At 42.1% G+C, this 15,228-nt stretch overlaps 1 non-coding gene across 4 annotated transcripts; it reads right to left on the reverse strand.

The window, feature by feature from the left end:
- Positions 1 to 307: 307 nt before the first annotated feature.
- Positions 308 to 13,416, reverse strand: FAM200C (family with sequence similarity 200 member C). Of its 4 annotated transcripts, XR_008556435.1 has the most exons (5): positions 12,995 to 13,416; positions 6,909 to 6,986; positions 4,558 to 4,666; positions 612 to 815; positions 308 to 529 (listed from the first exon to the last, which is right to left on the reverse strand). It is a non-coding gene; the product is annotated as a family with sequence similarity 200 member C (transcript). The 4 variants fall into 4 exon arrangements; XR_008556433.1 differs by lacking the exon at positions 12,995 to 13,416 and having other exon boundaries at positions 6,909 to 7,853; XR_008556436.1 differs by lacking the exons at positions 4,558 to 4,666; positions 6,909 to 6,986.
- Positions 13,417 to 15,228: the final 1,812 nt, after the last annotated feature.

A 15,228-nucleotide genomic window follows, 5' to 3' on the forward strand; every position in this document is an offset into this window, starting at 1 on the left:
TTGGCAACCTTGTTTGAACTGATAAAAGACTGTAAACAATCAAAATGCCTAGCAATAGGGGACTAATTAAGTAATAGAGGCAGACCTCTATGTACTATTATGGAATTATCTCCAAGACAGTGAGAAAACAGTGTGCTTTGTTTTCTACCATGCAGGTTACATAAAGAAGAGGTGAGGAAAACACACAAGCACATGGATGTAGGAGTATAATCGAGCTCCAGAAGGATGTACAAAAAACCATGATACAAGACATTGTCTCTGGACTGGGGAACTGGAAAACAGAGGCAAGACGGAGATATTTTTCACGGTATGACTTTTGCAACAGTTTATTTTTTTTAAATCATGAAAGTCTAATAATTATGGACACCCCCTTCCCTCAATAAAAATTTTAAAAAAGTGTCTCTTTCTCTCTTTTTCTAAAAATCAATTAAGAAAAACCCCCAATATCCTCAGGTGAGGATTAAAACAAAGTACATGCTGTGCTCCATTTCTTGGAAATTCTTCCTTTGCTCTTATGGATAAGCTGGACCTGGGGATATGGCAGAGAGTTTAGAGAGTTAATAATCATAAACCCTCAACTATTATACACTTGCATTTAAAAAACAACGTACGTTTCAAAGAGCAGGCTGTTCCAATCTTCCAGGTTTGGGACAAATATTCCTCCCATCGTACAGTTGAAGGAACCAAGGCACAGAAGCGGGCCATCTTCCCAGGGTTACACAGGGAGTGGGGGGCAGAGTTGGGCTGTGAGTGCGGATCTGGCCCAGCCATGGGTTCCTGCTACAGGACATATTTAGCTGGGCAGAGCAGTTTTCCTGGGAAGAAAAATAAGAACCAGGGAGTTCTGAGCGGCTTTTCTGGTCTAAGGTTTCATGAGAGTTAAAGCCCTGAGCCAGCTAGAGCCCCAGTACAAACGAAGTCAGACCAAAATAGACATGATTCACATTCAACGGGAAATGACCCAGAAAAGATCCAGCTAGTTTCCAGATGTAACTTGAAGGGCCTCAGTTGGGGAGACCTCGTTTTGGAATCTGATGCAATAAGTTCTTGATGAGGTTTCACAACTCAGTGTGAGGATCCGAAATGAACAGACATTTGATTTGAGGAAAAGTCCCACTGAGAAGGGCTGGAGGCTCCTGCTTTATAGAATCAAGCTTAGAAAAAGCAGTCTCTGGATGAGTAGAGAAACCAGGGCTTTCCCAGCATCATTTTGGGAGGAAATATTAGAAATAGAACCAAGACACCATTGGTTCTTTCTGCCTTTTGGCTTGGAAGAAAAGCAGAAATCCCAGACTGAGAAAATGAGGCATGATTAAACTGAATACATGAAATTTAGCTAGCGGCTAGAAATAAATTTTTTATCTGTTAGCTGTTGTGACTGGAGAAGTTTGTGTCTCCTGACTGAACCTTGACTGATCAGAAATTTGTACCAGGAGTCTCAGGAAACAGATCCTCAAAGATGACATTTTCTCAGGTGTAGGCGTTTGTCTTTAGACTTGAATGCAACGTTGAACTCCTTGTCATGGAAATGAAATGTGGTATCCAGTGGCATGGAGTGGCACTGACTAATCACTGTGATGAGGAGCCTCCTGAAGTAGGTGCCCTGGGGGACCAAGAGGCTGCTGGGAACAATCATGACTACAAGGATTGGGGCAGGTGGCTCCTTCTGACTGCCCCGGTGTGCATACAGAAAGAAAAGGACACACTCAGCTCTCTAATATATCAGCTCAAGTCCCAGTCAGAGAACTATAGAGATTCTATGGGGGGGGAGGGGTCCTAAAAGTACTGTATTTTTACGTGTATAAGATGCTATTTTTTTCTAAAATGGTTAGACTGAAAATCGAGGGGCATCTTATACATGAAGTCAGCCGAGGAGGGAGCCATGTGGGTGCGTAGCTGCCCATACCTTGTCAAACAGGCCTCCTCCAATCACTAGCCTTATTGTTACTGACAACAGCTGATGCCGTAATTGAAGGTGGAGAGTGTGCAGATGCAACAGGGACCTGAGTGTTCTGAGCCCATAAAGATGTCAAAAAATAAAAAGATAACCAGTAAGCAATTGCCTTATTCTGCAAAATTCAAACTGAATGTAATCAGCTATGCAAAAGAGAATGAGAAATAGAACTGCAGAGAGACAATTTGGACCTCCTCCCACTGAGTGTATGATCAGACAGTGGAGAAAACAGGAAGAACAACTCCTTAAGATGCCAAAAAAGAAGAAGGTCTTAAGAGGAAAACCAGAAAAATGTTTAAAATTTTGATTTCTTGCCAAAACCGGTTTGGCTCAGTGGATAGAGCGTCAGCCTGCGGACTGAAAGGTCCCAGGTTCGATTCCGGTCAAGGGCACGTACCTTGGTTGTGGGCACATCCCCAGTAGGAGGTGTGCAGGAGGCAGCTGAATCGATGTTTCTCTCTCATCAATGTTTCTAACTCTCTATCCCTCTCCCTTCCTCTCTGTAAAAAAATCAATAAAATATATATTAAAAATACTGATTTCTTAATTTTGGGTTGGAAAAGTGGGGGTGTCTTATATATGGGGGCATCTTATACACGGAAAAATACGGTATCTCAAATCTCTTGTAGCTGCAAATTCAAAGAAAGCCCAGCAAGTGTGGCTCAGTGGTTGAGCATTGACTTATGAACCAGGAGATCACAGTTCAATTCCTGGTCAGGGCATATGCCAGGGTTGCAGGCTCAGTCCCCAGTGTGGGGTGAGCAGGAGGTAGCCAATCAATGATTCTCTCTCATTATTGATGTTTCTCTTCCTTCTGAAATCAATAAAAATATTTTTAAAAACCCAACAAATTCAGATATATTTAATTGTGAGAGTTGCAGATAAAATGTAAATTGAATTCACTGCTTACAACTTTCAGTGGAAGTTAGAATGAGGGTTGGGAAGATGTCCCCAAGATTTGGTATGGAGACATCTGCATGGCCTCTGATGAAGCTGAAAATCTTCACCCCTAAATCAGCCATCGCCAACCTTTCAGACTTCACGGACACCATTGGTCCACGGCCCACTGGCTGGCGACCGCTGCCCTAAATCACTCTGAGCCTTCCTTACCTTCACCTCCCATGTCTGAGATTAAGCTTCCTTTGCTTGAAGTCTCTGTAATAACCTCATCTGAGGCAGGTGCCTTTCAAGGAGATGCCTATACTTCTTAAGACCTACCCCAAATCCTTGTTGCCACTAGACCCATAGTAGGGTCAGATCCAGCATATTCTAAGGGAACAAGTACACAGTCTGCCAGAATGTACTCTGCCGAGATCTTGATCATCACAACCTTTCACAGTACATCATACTGGTCCACTTCACTGATGACATGCAGATTAGTTCTGATAAGAAGGCAGTAGCAAGTATTTTAGATGCCTAAGTAAAATGCATGTGAGTCAGAGAGTGGGAGATAGACTCCATACAAACTCAGGGGCTCACCCACCTGGGTGGTGTTTCTGATGGGCTAGTGGTCTGGAGCATGTTGCAATAGTTCAAGGTGAAAAAACAAGTTGCTGTACCTTGCATCACGTACTACAATAGAGGCATAATGCTTGGTGGGCCTTTTTGGAGGCAACGCTTACCACACTTCCATGTGTCACTCTGACCCACTTTCCATAACACTGCCAGTCCTGAGTGGAGGGAAGAAGGCCTTGCAGGGAGTCCATGCTGTGGTGCCAGCTACTTTGCTGCTTGAGACTAAAGACCCCAAAGGTACAATGCCACCTGAACATGGCAAATAGGGATTCTGTATGGAGCCTCTGACAAAGGAGAATCAAAGCATGGGCCTCTAGGGTTTTGGAGCAAATCATTCCCTCTTTTGAAGATAACTATTGTCCTTTTGAGAAATGGCTCAGTGGGTCTGGGTGCTGTGTGGCCCAGCAAGCCATGAACTGGAGTGTGCACAGCAACAATCTGTCATCAAGTGGAAATGGTATTCAAGGGATAGAGATAAAGCAGGTCAGGAAGGCACAAACAGGTTGCCTGAGTAGCTGGCCCAACTGCTTTAACACCTAATCTTGTTGCAAGGCTTCCTTTTTCTCAATCTATAACTCTGGCTGCATGGAGAGTTCCGTATGAACAGCTGACTAGAACAAAGCAACTCAGGCCTGGTTTTCAGTTTAGTCCGCCCTATATGCTAGCACCAGCTGGTTTTTGCCAAAACTGCTACAACCTTACAACTCCAATTAGGTGTCTCTGAAAGATCTAAATGAAGGGAAATCTTAAGTGGGAGCAGAATTCTGAGCAGTGCATTTGGTTGTCTACTGAAATGCTATCCAGGAGTACCAATCTAAACTCCCGTATTCAAAGGCAGTTACTAATAGCTTGATAAATGGCCAGGGACTTGAAATGGATTTAGAAGAGAAGGGACAAGAAGGTCTGGGGGTGAGGTCTGTGGATGGATCTTGCAGAATAGGCAGAGAATGGAAGATTATTGCGCTCCAGGTGAATGCTCATCAAAGGACACTGTGCAATCATGAGACTGTACTGTGCAGGCATCCAGCTATAGGGAATATAATTACCCATGAGTCCCGGCTACTGCACTCTGAAATTCATCACTGTACCTGGACTGCTCCCAGCAAATAACCAAGAGTGGCAGGAATACTAAGGCACATATGGGTCTCCTGTGACAGCTGACTTTGGCTTGGGGACTTTCTGATGGCTTTGCTGAACCTAAATTAACAGAGGAGGGTCTCAATAATTGTGAGGACATGATGATGTACTTTATAGCTGTTAGTCTTTCTCCAGCATTCCTAATGATGGCTCAACAGGCCCCTGTAAAGAGTGGTCATGTTAGCAAGGATGGAGGCTTACTCTCAGGGTCATCAACATGAACTTCTCCTCACCAAGACTGACCTACTGAGTGCCTGACCTGCTAACAACAGAGAGCAGAGACCAACACTGAGCCCTGATATGGGCACTTGGTAGCAGGCTAATTGTATTCTACCCCTTCTATCACGGAATGGGCAGCAATTCACTCTCACTGGAAAAGACACAATCTGGATAAGGATTGCTTTTAGTACTTCTGCCAACCTTATTAACTGTCACGTATCATATACCAATTGCACCTCATCAAGGACTAGCAAAGGAGTGTGTGCTATTCTGCTTAGAGTACCATAACAAAATACATAGACTGAGTAAACATTATTTCCCATAGTTCTGGAAGCTGGGAAATCCAAGATCAAGGTATGGCAAGGTAGCTTTCACTCTGAAGCCTCTTCTCTTGACTTGTAAGTGGTCTCCATCTCTCTCTGTGTTCATATGACCTCCTTTGTACTCCAGAAAGACAGCAAGCTCTCTGTTGTCTCTAATGAAGGCACTCATCTCATCCGGCCAGGGTCCCATCCTCATGACCTCATCTAACCCTAATTACCTTCCAAAGGCCCCACCTCAAAATACCATCACATTGGGGGTTATGGTTTTTATCATATGAATTTTAGGGTGGACACATTTATTCCATAACAGAGTGTGGAAACAAATTGCTTCCTGTGTAATTTATTGGTCTTGTCATGTACTTCATCACCCAGAAAAACCTGGTCTGGCTGAATGACAGAATGATCTACTTAAGACTCAGACACTTGCTGTTGGGGAAAAAATAACCTAACAGGATAAGGTTCAATCTTTTAGGATACAATATGTGCTTTGAGTTGGTAACCAACAAGTATGGTTTTGTTTCATTTCCAAGGCAGAATGCATTGGTCCAGGAATCAAGGGTTAGATGTGGGAGTGACTTTGACTATTGTATCTAATAACTCAAAGAATTTTTGCTTCCATTGCTGCAGCTCTGAACTCATGGTTTGGAAATCTTGGTTCACCAAGGGATGTAACAGTGGTTCAACTGAATTGGAAGTTGAGACTGTCACTGACTATTCTGGGCATGTGCTATGAGGGTTAATGCCAGGGTGTCTGAAATTGGCCTGGTTAAGGCATGACACGTCCTGATGAATCGTGTTGTTTGTTGCCAAGTTTCTGAAGAATTTCAGGGTGGTTTGTACCAGTTTGTTATCATTGTTTATTTTAACAGAGAGGTGATTTATACCTAGAGACCTCCTCTACACCTGCCCCCACCCCCCACCCCCGAAAAAAAACCAAAAACTTGGTTGTTGGGGCTGGTTTTTAGGCAACAGATTAATGGGACTGCTACTAAATTTGAGTGAGTTGAGACTTTGTGTCTCCTCATTTGTACAAAGAATAGTTGCACCTTAAAACCCCCTCAAAGTTATATTTATTGTATAGAAATTCAAATATGGATAGAAAGGGCTGAATGGATGCTAAAATAGCCAAAGGGGTAGAATGTGCTGGTTAAATTATTGTCTTTCATCTTCAAATCCATCCTTCTATACTTTCTATAATCCGCTTTGAGATGCTGGGATTATAACCCCATTGAGTACATTTCTTCATCACCTAGAGATCTGTAAGGCTATGCAAATAAGATAGTGTAAATCTACAGGGAGGGGCAGGGAGGGGGACTTGTTTCTTCCTCTTCAGTTTCCTATTGCTGTATCATCTCTGCAGTGGTTCTTCACCCTGGCATGAGCATTAGTTCCAGTTGCAGTAGAAACTAATTGTTTTAAATGTTCAGTTTTCACACTTCCAGAGCCAGCCTCATCATGCCAACATATCAAGCATTATACATACTCATTCAGATTTTTTCCTTTATTACCTTTGGAAATTTTCCCAACTGTTTTTGACATTAGATTACACTAGGAAAAATAAAGACATACTTTGTAACTACATTTTAAAATGAAAGAAGGCATGTATTTATTGACACAAGTATTTTGATGAATGGTGATAATGTTTAGTTTTGTGTAGACAATATAAATTTACAGTTTTCAAGTGGTAGTCACATTCCATTCCCTTCTAGTTCCCCCCTCCCCCCAAGTTTTCACTATTATAAAATGCTGTGATCACCCACCTCATAAATAAAACTGTGGAAGTCCCCGATTCTTTATCCCCATGCGATAAATCCCTAGAGGGAAAAATCTTCAAAGAGCTATGAATAATCAATAGAGGAACTAAAATTAGTGTCATAATAATAAAAAAAATTAAGAGTAGCAGGAGATTAGATGGATACTTTAGAAATTCAATCCTTACCTATTATCTAGAGGAGTCAATATATAAATTCTAAAACTGATAAATCAAAACTGGCATATGTGTTTGGTATAAACATATTTCTTATCTATATGGGTAGAACCACAGAAAGGTAAAGCAGAAATGGTTAAGGTAACTGGGGGGGAAGCAGACTGAGGCTTTTCTTCTTTCTTTTTTTTTGTTTTTTGTTAATCCTTACCCAAAGATATTTTTCCATCGACTTTTTTAGAGAGTGGAAGGCGGGGGAGAGGGAGAGAGAGACATTGATTGGTTGCCTCCCACACTCGTATTGAACCTGAAACCCAGGTACCTGCCCTTGACCAGGAATCCAACCCACGACCCTTCGGTGTACAGGCTGACACCACTTAGCAACACCAACCAGGGCCGACTACAGCTTTTCATTATAAGACTTGTTTTTTTACTGAGCCTTGAGCATCCAGTACTTTGATAAAACACTACAGGTTTGAAATAAAAATGTAAATTTATTTAAATTAAAATATATTTTGCCAAATTATCATTTAGAAAGAGTACATCAAGTTAAACTCCCAGGGCTAACTTTTTGATGACCCTTAATTACTATAATGACTTCATATCAATTTATTTATTATTCATATTCTGGTCCATTTAAAAGTTTTAAACTAGCCCTAATCGGTTTGGCTCAGTGGATAGAGCGTCGGCCTGCGGACTCAAGGGTCCCAGGTTCGATTCCGGTCAAGGGCATGTACCTTGGTTGCGGGCACATCCCCAGTAGGGAGTGTGCAGGAGGCAGCTGATCGATGTTTCTCTCTCATCGATGTTTCTAACTCTCTATCCCTCTCCTTTCCTCTCTTTAAAAAAGTCAATAAAATTATATTTTTTAAAAAAGTTTTAAACTATGTTAGAAAAATATACAAAGATATAAAATAAAAGAGAAAACTGGGATAAAGGGAAAAATACGTGTAAAAGAAATAAGATGAGCCGAAACTGGTTTGGCTCAGTGGATAGAGCGTCGGTATGTGGACTGAAAGGTCCAAGGTTCGATTCCGGTCAAGGGCATGTACATTGGTTGCGGGCACATCCCCGGTAGGGGGTGTGCAGGAGGCAGCTGGTCGATGTTTCTAGCTCTCTATCCCTCTACCTTCCTGTCTGTAAAAAATCAATAAAATATATTTTTTTTAAAAAAAGAGGGTGAATTTTTTTTTAAAAAAGAAATAAATAAGATGAGGCCAGCCGTAGCCGGTTTGGCTCAGTGGATAGAGCGTCGGCCTGTGGACTCAAGGGTCCCAGGTTCGATTCCGTTCAGGGGCATGTACCTTGGTTGCGGGCACATCCCCAGTAGGAGGTGTGCAGGAGGCAGCTGATCGATGTTTCTCTCTCATCGATGTTTCTAACTCTCTATTCCTCTCCCTTCCTCTCTGTAAAAAATCAATAAAATATATTAAAAAAAAATAAGATGAGGCCAGATGACCAACAACTCCATCAGAATATCTGGAAAGCTGGTTAAGAATGAGGATCCTTGCTTATATCCCAGACCTGCTAAATCAGAATCTCTAGTGTAAGGCTTTGGTATCGCCTTTTTAGCAGCCTCCTTGACTTGGAGTCCTGATGTAATTTAAAAGAAGACAAAAGGTGACTAACAGGATATTAATTAATGTCATATTTAGTGCATGGTAGCTAGAGGATTGGACACTGTGAGACTAACTCCGAAGAATACATTTAAAAATAAATCCTATACAAACTAGAATCATCCCTTCTTCCCACTAGAACATTTCATAATCACCTTCTGATTTCATTAACCTGCCTATAACAACCCTCACAGACATGGGAAGACTCAGTCTGTCATTTTGTCCTTTTACTCTTAACATGAAATGGGTGTTCTGGGAGGTCTTCTCTTTTTTTCTTGGCTCCATTCCTTAGAATACTGCACCATTTAGCTGGATATTCTAGTATCTGTCACATCATTAGACAGATACTTAGAAGAATCCTATGTATCAACTAGGTAGTGTTACTTAAATCTTTTCTACTGCTTGCATTCTTCTTATTAAAACATATTTTCGCATGATTCATGTGAAAATTAAAAGTTAAAGATGTTAAATTTTTTAAACATAGGATTCGGTATACCATAAAAGGAAAGAGACAGAATTAATAGCTTAATTTTACAGTGGAATTAAGAATATATTAAAACGTATACATTAAAAAAGCATAGCAGTTTACAGTGACTTCTGCTGTAGCTGTAGCTTTTGTTCAATGATGTCTGAGAAACGAGGAACTTTTTTTGAAATAGCCACACGAATGTCATCACTCATATTAAAGCAGCTTCTGGACTTTGTTTTAAAATGTAAAAGTGCTGAAAATCCCAATTCACAAAGGTATGTTGAGGCAAATGGTATAAGGATTTCTAGAGCTGTCTTTGCCAGGTTTGGAAACACTGTGAATTGAACACACCAGAAATCCTCAAGCTTCATTGTCTCAAATTCCATTAAAATTTGGCCACTAGCTCGTAATTCAGCAAGATCATTTTTCATTAAATAACCATCATCAACAAAATCCAGATTAAAAAGAAATGGATCCAATATCCATTTACTCGCTTCATCAAGATCTCCCACAGAAAAATATCCATGGAAGGAGCTGTTCAGCAGTTGCAGATGCAGTGTTATTTCAGCTGCAATGCCTCCTGCTTCATCATCTGAAACAATTATTTCCTCAAGAAAAGGAAAGTTAGTAAAATTTCTTTTCTCAATTCGCTTCAGCCAAAATGGAAACTTCCTAACAAAGGCAGATAACTTCTCTCTAGCTGATACTGTATTCATCCCAGTCCTTTGCATAGATGCGCTAAGTTCATTTAGGTGTTTGAATAAATCTGCAAGGTAGGCTAGGTGAATTTTAAACTCTTTATTTTCAAAGGCATTAACTAAATTACTGCTTTGGTGGTGAAGAAACTGATTTATTTCTTCATACATTTCAAAAATATGAGTAAGTATTTGGCCTCGGGAAAGCCACCTCATTTCCGTATGGAAAAGGAGGACATTATACTCGATTCCAATCTCTTCAAAAAAAGCCTGAAACAGGCGATGATTCGGAGCTCGGCCTTTGATGAAATTTACTACCCTCACAACAGTAAACAGAGCATCCCTCAGCTTTGTAGGCAATGTCTTTGTGACAAGTTCGTGAGGGTTCAACAGACAATGTGTGACCACAATATGAGGTACTTCTTTTTTTACGCAAGCAACAAATTCTGAATTTTCTCCTAACATAGATGAGGCACCATCAGTACAAACAGAGCCACATGCATCGAGTGCTATCTTATGCTTCAAAAAGAAGTCTCTGAAGAGACTGAACACATCTTTTCCTTTCATTGTTAACTGCAATGGTTCACAGAACAGGAATTCTTCTATGATCTCTCTTTCTTTTATGTATCGCACAAATGCCATTAGCTGACTGCAGTCATCCATGTCCGTGGTCTCAGCGAGCTGAATACCCACTTGAAGAGGACTGGCTTTGATATCTTCTAGAACTTGCTGTAAGATATCCTTGCTCATTTCATCAATCCTAGAATGGATCACGTCATCTGATAAGGGGACCTGCTGAAGCTTCTTTTGTGCATCTGGTCCCAAAACTATATGTGCTATTTCCAATGCACAAGGTTTCACTAATTTTTCAGCTATTGTATGAGGATTCTTCTCTTTGGCACATAAATACGCAAACTGATATGATGCTTGTAATAAGGTATCCTCTTGAGATGCAACTCCAAGTGCTTTCACGGTTTGGTTCTGGTCAGATGGTGTGGGCAGATGCTTCAGGCTATTGAGGTCATGCCCACCGACACCACCATGCTGTCTGTTGAAATGGTCAGACAGTTTTGATGGTCTGAGGTCAGCATTTGAAAATACCGAGTTACACAATACACATTGTGGGCGCTGAGTTCCATCAACCTCCGTTGTACAGGTGAACCAGTAACGAACATAGTCATCATCCCATTTGCGTTTCTTCGACATGGTACCCACAAATTTTCAGGTAGTATTCCAGAGATACTGCAGAATTTTGCTTTGGGAGTAAAATATAACCCATGCATTAAAAATCAGTGGCTAACCAAATTAAAACAATGCCACATCACATGCCATCCTGTCAATCTGTGTTCATGTCAAGAAATAACCTGTAAGATAGATGTCAGTTCAAAGTAAGCCAGGACGGCATGACAGTCCAACTTAAAGCTAAAACTCACAGCTAAAGTCCTGGAATATGTGACTTGCCAGCAAGTTATATATGGGAGGTTTGGGTTTATGCAAGTTGTGAATACTCTTAAGTCCTCTACTGGTGAACTGTGGTTATGGCTTAATTTGTTTTCAAAGATGTATGTTCCAAACATATCTGGTACATTTTGTTCTCCCAGAAAGGGCATCTCACTACCACCCCTTCCTTCCATCTTGGGCCAATAATGTATGCACACCCCTGTTATGAAGCACTGAATAGAGAAGGAAATAATTCACTAAATACTTTAAGAAAGGGCAGATATTTTGACAGGTGGCTATTTCTTTTTAATAGTTAAGGATTAAACAGGTCTGGAAAACCACTTGATCCTTGAGTGGCTTTGACTCCAACTTAAGCAGAAAATTTCAAACAGTTCTGAGTAAGCCTTTCTTCACAGAGAAGTGGGACACAAATTTGGCTCAGAGATTCCTGCTGCTAAAGTGTAACATGATTCATACTGTTTATATAGAAAAGCAAAACAATTTGCTTAGGAGAAACACAACTATTCTAACTATTCTTGCTACCAATACTTCAGAAAAATTTCTCTTAATTACAAGCAATTTCATGATGCTTTTTCACATAACTATCATTCAGTAAAAGCAGTTAAGAAAAGCCACAACAACAAAAAGAAAATAAGCAGCATTTCTAAGATTTGGCTTAATCCAAGGCAGTGGTTTTCCAGTTTAGTAAATGGAGGAATCATCTAAGTCTCTTGCTAAAATGCAGATTCCTGGGCAGCGCCCCTGGGGATTCCCATTCTCTAGCTCTGGAATAGGGGCCCAGAATCTGTGTCCTAAATAAGCATTTTTAGATAATTCTTGTGAAGAGTAACTAGAACAGTAACCTCTATCTAACAAGAGATGCCCATCATAATCACTGGGATCCCCTTTGAAAGTATACATGCCCATGTCCTACCTTAGAACTAATAAATCATCTCCAGAAGTAGGACAAAAGAATCAAAAAGAAAGTTGTCCAGGTGATTCTGATACATATCCTACTATACAGTCAGACTGAGAGGAATGTTCAGGCCAATCTCTAGCTAGCAGATATTCTAGGCTGCTAAGTAAAGAGTCTAAATGCTTTACCAGGCATTTAAGTTTTCTGAATTGATGACAAATCCCTTTTTCTTTTTCTTTTTCCCTCCTGAACAATGAACAAAGGTATAATACAAAGGTAGGCTCAAATATACCTTAGAAACAACTTTATTTCCCAGATAAATAAGTGATCCCCAAGGTTTCCAAAATTCTATAACACAGGCTTCTTTTGAGATTCAAAATGAGAGATCTGCTATAACAAAGTAGAATGTTTTTTTGCAGGTTTATGAAGCATAAGGGTAGATATGAAAAAATATTACGATTGAGAGAGGGGAAAAAAAAACAGTTAAAAGGTGAACATTCACATAACAGAAATATTTGGGGAATGCTAACTCATACATCTCAGCAGTGACAACACCAAAGTACAGCTGTAAACCTAAAACTCCAAATTCGATTCAACTTCTATCTAGTCTACGCGAGTCCGCGGCAGGGGCGGGTGTCTGGGCAGGCAGAGGATTTAATCATTACATTTTCCAGTTAAAAGCAGATCGCCAGGAGAAAAGGGACGAGCAAACGCTCCGGAGGCAGAAGCCTGCGATCCTGGCTTTGTCACTTACAGGCTGGGGCTGGGGCTGACAATGGTACCTACCTGTAGGGTCGTTGGGATGTCTAATTATGAGCATGCGTGGAAAGCACACGCAGCTCGGAAGTGGTAGGAAGGACCTGTTGGTGTTATTATTACGGACGCTGCTTAGGAGGCTGCCCAGACGAGCGAAGGGCGCCGGCGGCGAGGAAAGAAGACCTGCTCCGTCTGCACCCGCCCGTCTCCGAGCGGGAGGCGCAGGCCCCAAGGACGCTCGGGCTTCTCGGAGGCGCCCGTTTCAGGCCCCAGGTCACTGTCCGCTAGTCTGAGGCTCAGCCTCTGGGCGCCGGAACCAGTCCAGGCGGCGGTTCCTTAGGTGTGAACCCGGAGCAGGAACCAGAGTGACACAGACGCGCCCGCCGCCACCTCCGCCCCAGTCACGCCGGGGTTCCATCCGGGTTCTGCGGTGGCTTCCCGCCCGCAGACTGGGCGAGGCGGCTCCGGGCACGCAGGCGCATTAGCAACCTGCTGAGGGCCCGGCTGGCTCGGGTAAGGAGCATGCGCGCTGGCTGTCTCCTCCGCCCCCCTCCCCCCCCCCCCCCCCCCCGCTTTTTTAGGCTGTGTACGTGGAGCTGGACATTTTTTGTTTATTGTATGTACCAGAAAAGTAGAATCTAAAGAGTGGCAGGCAGTGTAAAATCTACACAGTTCTTCAGAGCACTGGAAGAAAAATTTTATAGCGTGTCAAGCTTTGAACTTGTAAAGCTCTAATAATTTACCATTTTCTACGTGTAATCAATGACGAATAGGAGGAGGCTCATTGTACTCCCAAATATTCAGGCAAATGGGACAGAGCTTAGGTCCTCTTGCCCACGCCGGTCACCCCCAACTCCTTCCATAAATTTTGAGTGTGGATGAATTTCCTGAGAATCATCATCCATCTTAGAGAAAAGATTTTTATTTATACTTATTTTAAATAGGACTTTGAAGTAGTAAAGCTAGATCAGAGAAACTAGAAAACATTGTTTAAAGAAACAAACCCAGCCCTAGCCAGTTTGGCTCAGTGGATAGAGTGTCGGCCTGTGGACTGGAAGGTCCCAGGTTCAATTACGGTCAAGGGCACATGCCCAGGTTGTGGGCTTGATCCCCAGTGGGAGGTGTGCAGGAGGCAGCCAATCAATGATTCTCTCTCATCATTGATGTTTCTGTCTCTCTCTCCCTCTCCATTCCTCTCTGAAAAAAAAAAAAAAGAAAAAAAAAAAAAAAAAGAAACAAACCCAGTCCTAGCCGGTTTGGCTCAGTGGGTAGAATGGGGTTGCCAGCTCCATCCCAAGGGTGTGTGTGTGTGTGTGTGTGTGTGTGCAGGAGGCAGCCTATGATCAATGATTCTCTCTCATCATTGTTGTTTCTATCTCTCCTTCTTCCTTCCTCTCTAAAATCAATAAAAATATATTTTAAAAACCCACAGACGCAATTATAGCCCTCTTTCTTATCTGGTATTTTCATCCAGAATTCTTTAGGAAATGACATTTCATTTTTTGGATAGTCAATTTTGTCAGAAGCATCCCACAAGGCTGGGAGACTAGCAAGTGCTCAAGAGTGTGGGGCAGATGCATCCTTTTCAGGTGTTGAGGGTGAACTTGGCTAAGACTGAGGGCCTGCTCAACGTTTCTGTTAACGGAAGAAATTGCCAAAGACAGCATTCCTGGCCATGGAACCAGGGGCTTAAACACTAGAGAAGAGTTGGCTTTAGAGTCAGAGATACCTGGCTTCATGTCCTGGGGCTGACACTTTTAACTGTTAGGCCCTGAGCAAATGACTTGGATTCATTAAGCAGGTTTTTTTGTTGTTGTTAATCCTTACCCAGGCTATCCATTGATTTTAGATAGAATGGAAGGGAGGGAGGGACACATTGGCGTGAGAAAGACACCTTGATTTGTTGCCTCCTGCATGCATCGGGATGGGCTTGGGATTGAACCTGCAACCTCAGGTACATGGTCTTAACTAGGAACAAATCCATGACCCTTCAGTGTGTATGTATGTGTGTGTGTGGTAGGGGGTGACACTTTAACCAAGGAGCTACACCAGCCAGGGCACCATGCAGTTCTTTTGAGGAGATGTTATACATGAAAATTACAGCCGAAACCGGTTTGGCTCAGTGGATAGAGCGTCAGCCTGCAGACTGAAAGGTCCCAGGTTCAATTCCGGTTAAGGGCATGTACCTTGGTTGCGGGCACATTCCCAGTAGGGGGTGTGCAAGAGGCAGCTGATCGATGTTTCTAGCTCTCTATTCCCTCTCC

The sequence above is a fragment of the Eptesicus fuscus genome, chromosome 6 (genome assembly GCF_027574615.1).
Source record: "Eptesicus fuscus isolate TK198812 chromosome 6, DD_ASM_mEF_20220401, whole genome shotgun sequence".
In the NCBI taxonomy this organism is placed as follows: domain Eukaryota; kingdom Metazoa; phylum Chordata; class Mammalia; order Chiroptera; family Vespertilionidae; genus Eptesicus; species Eptesicus fuscus.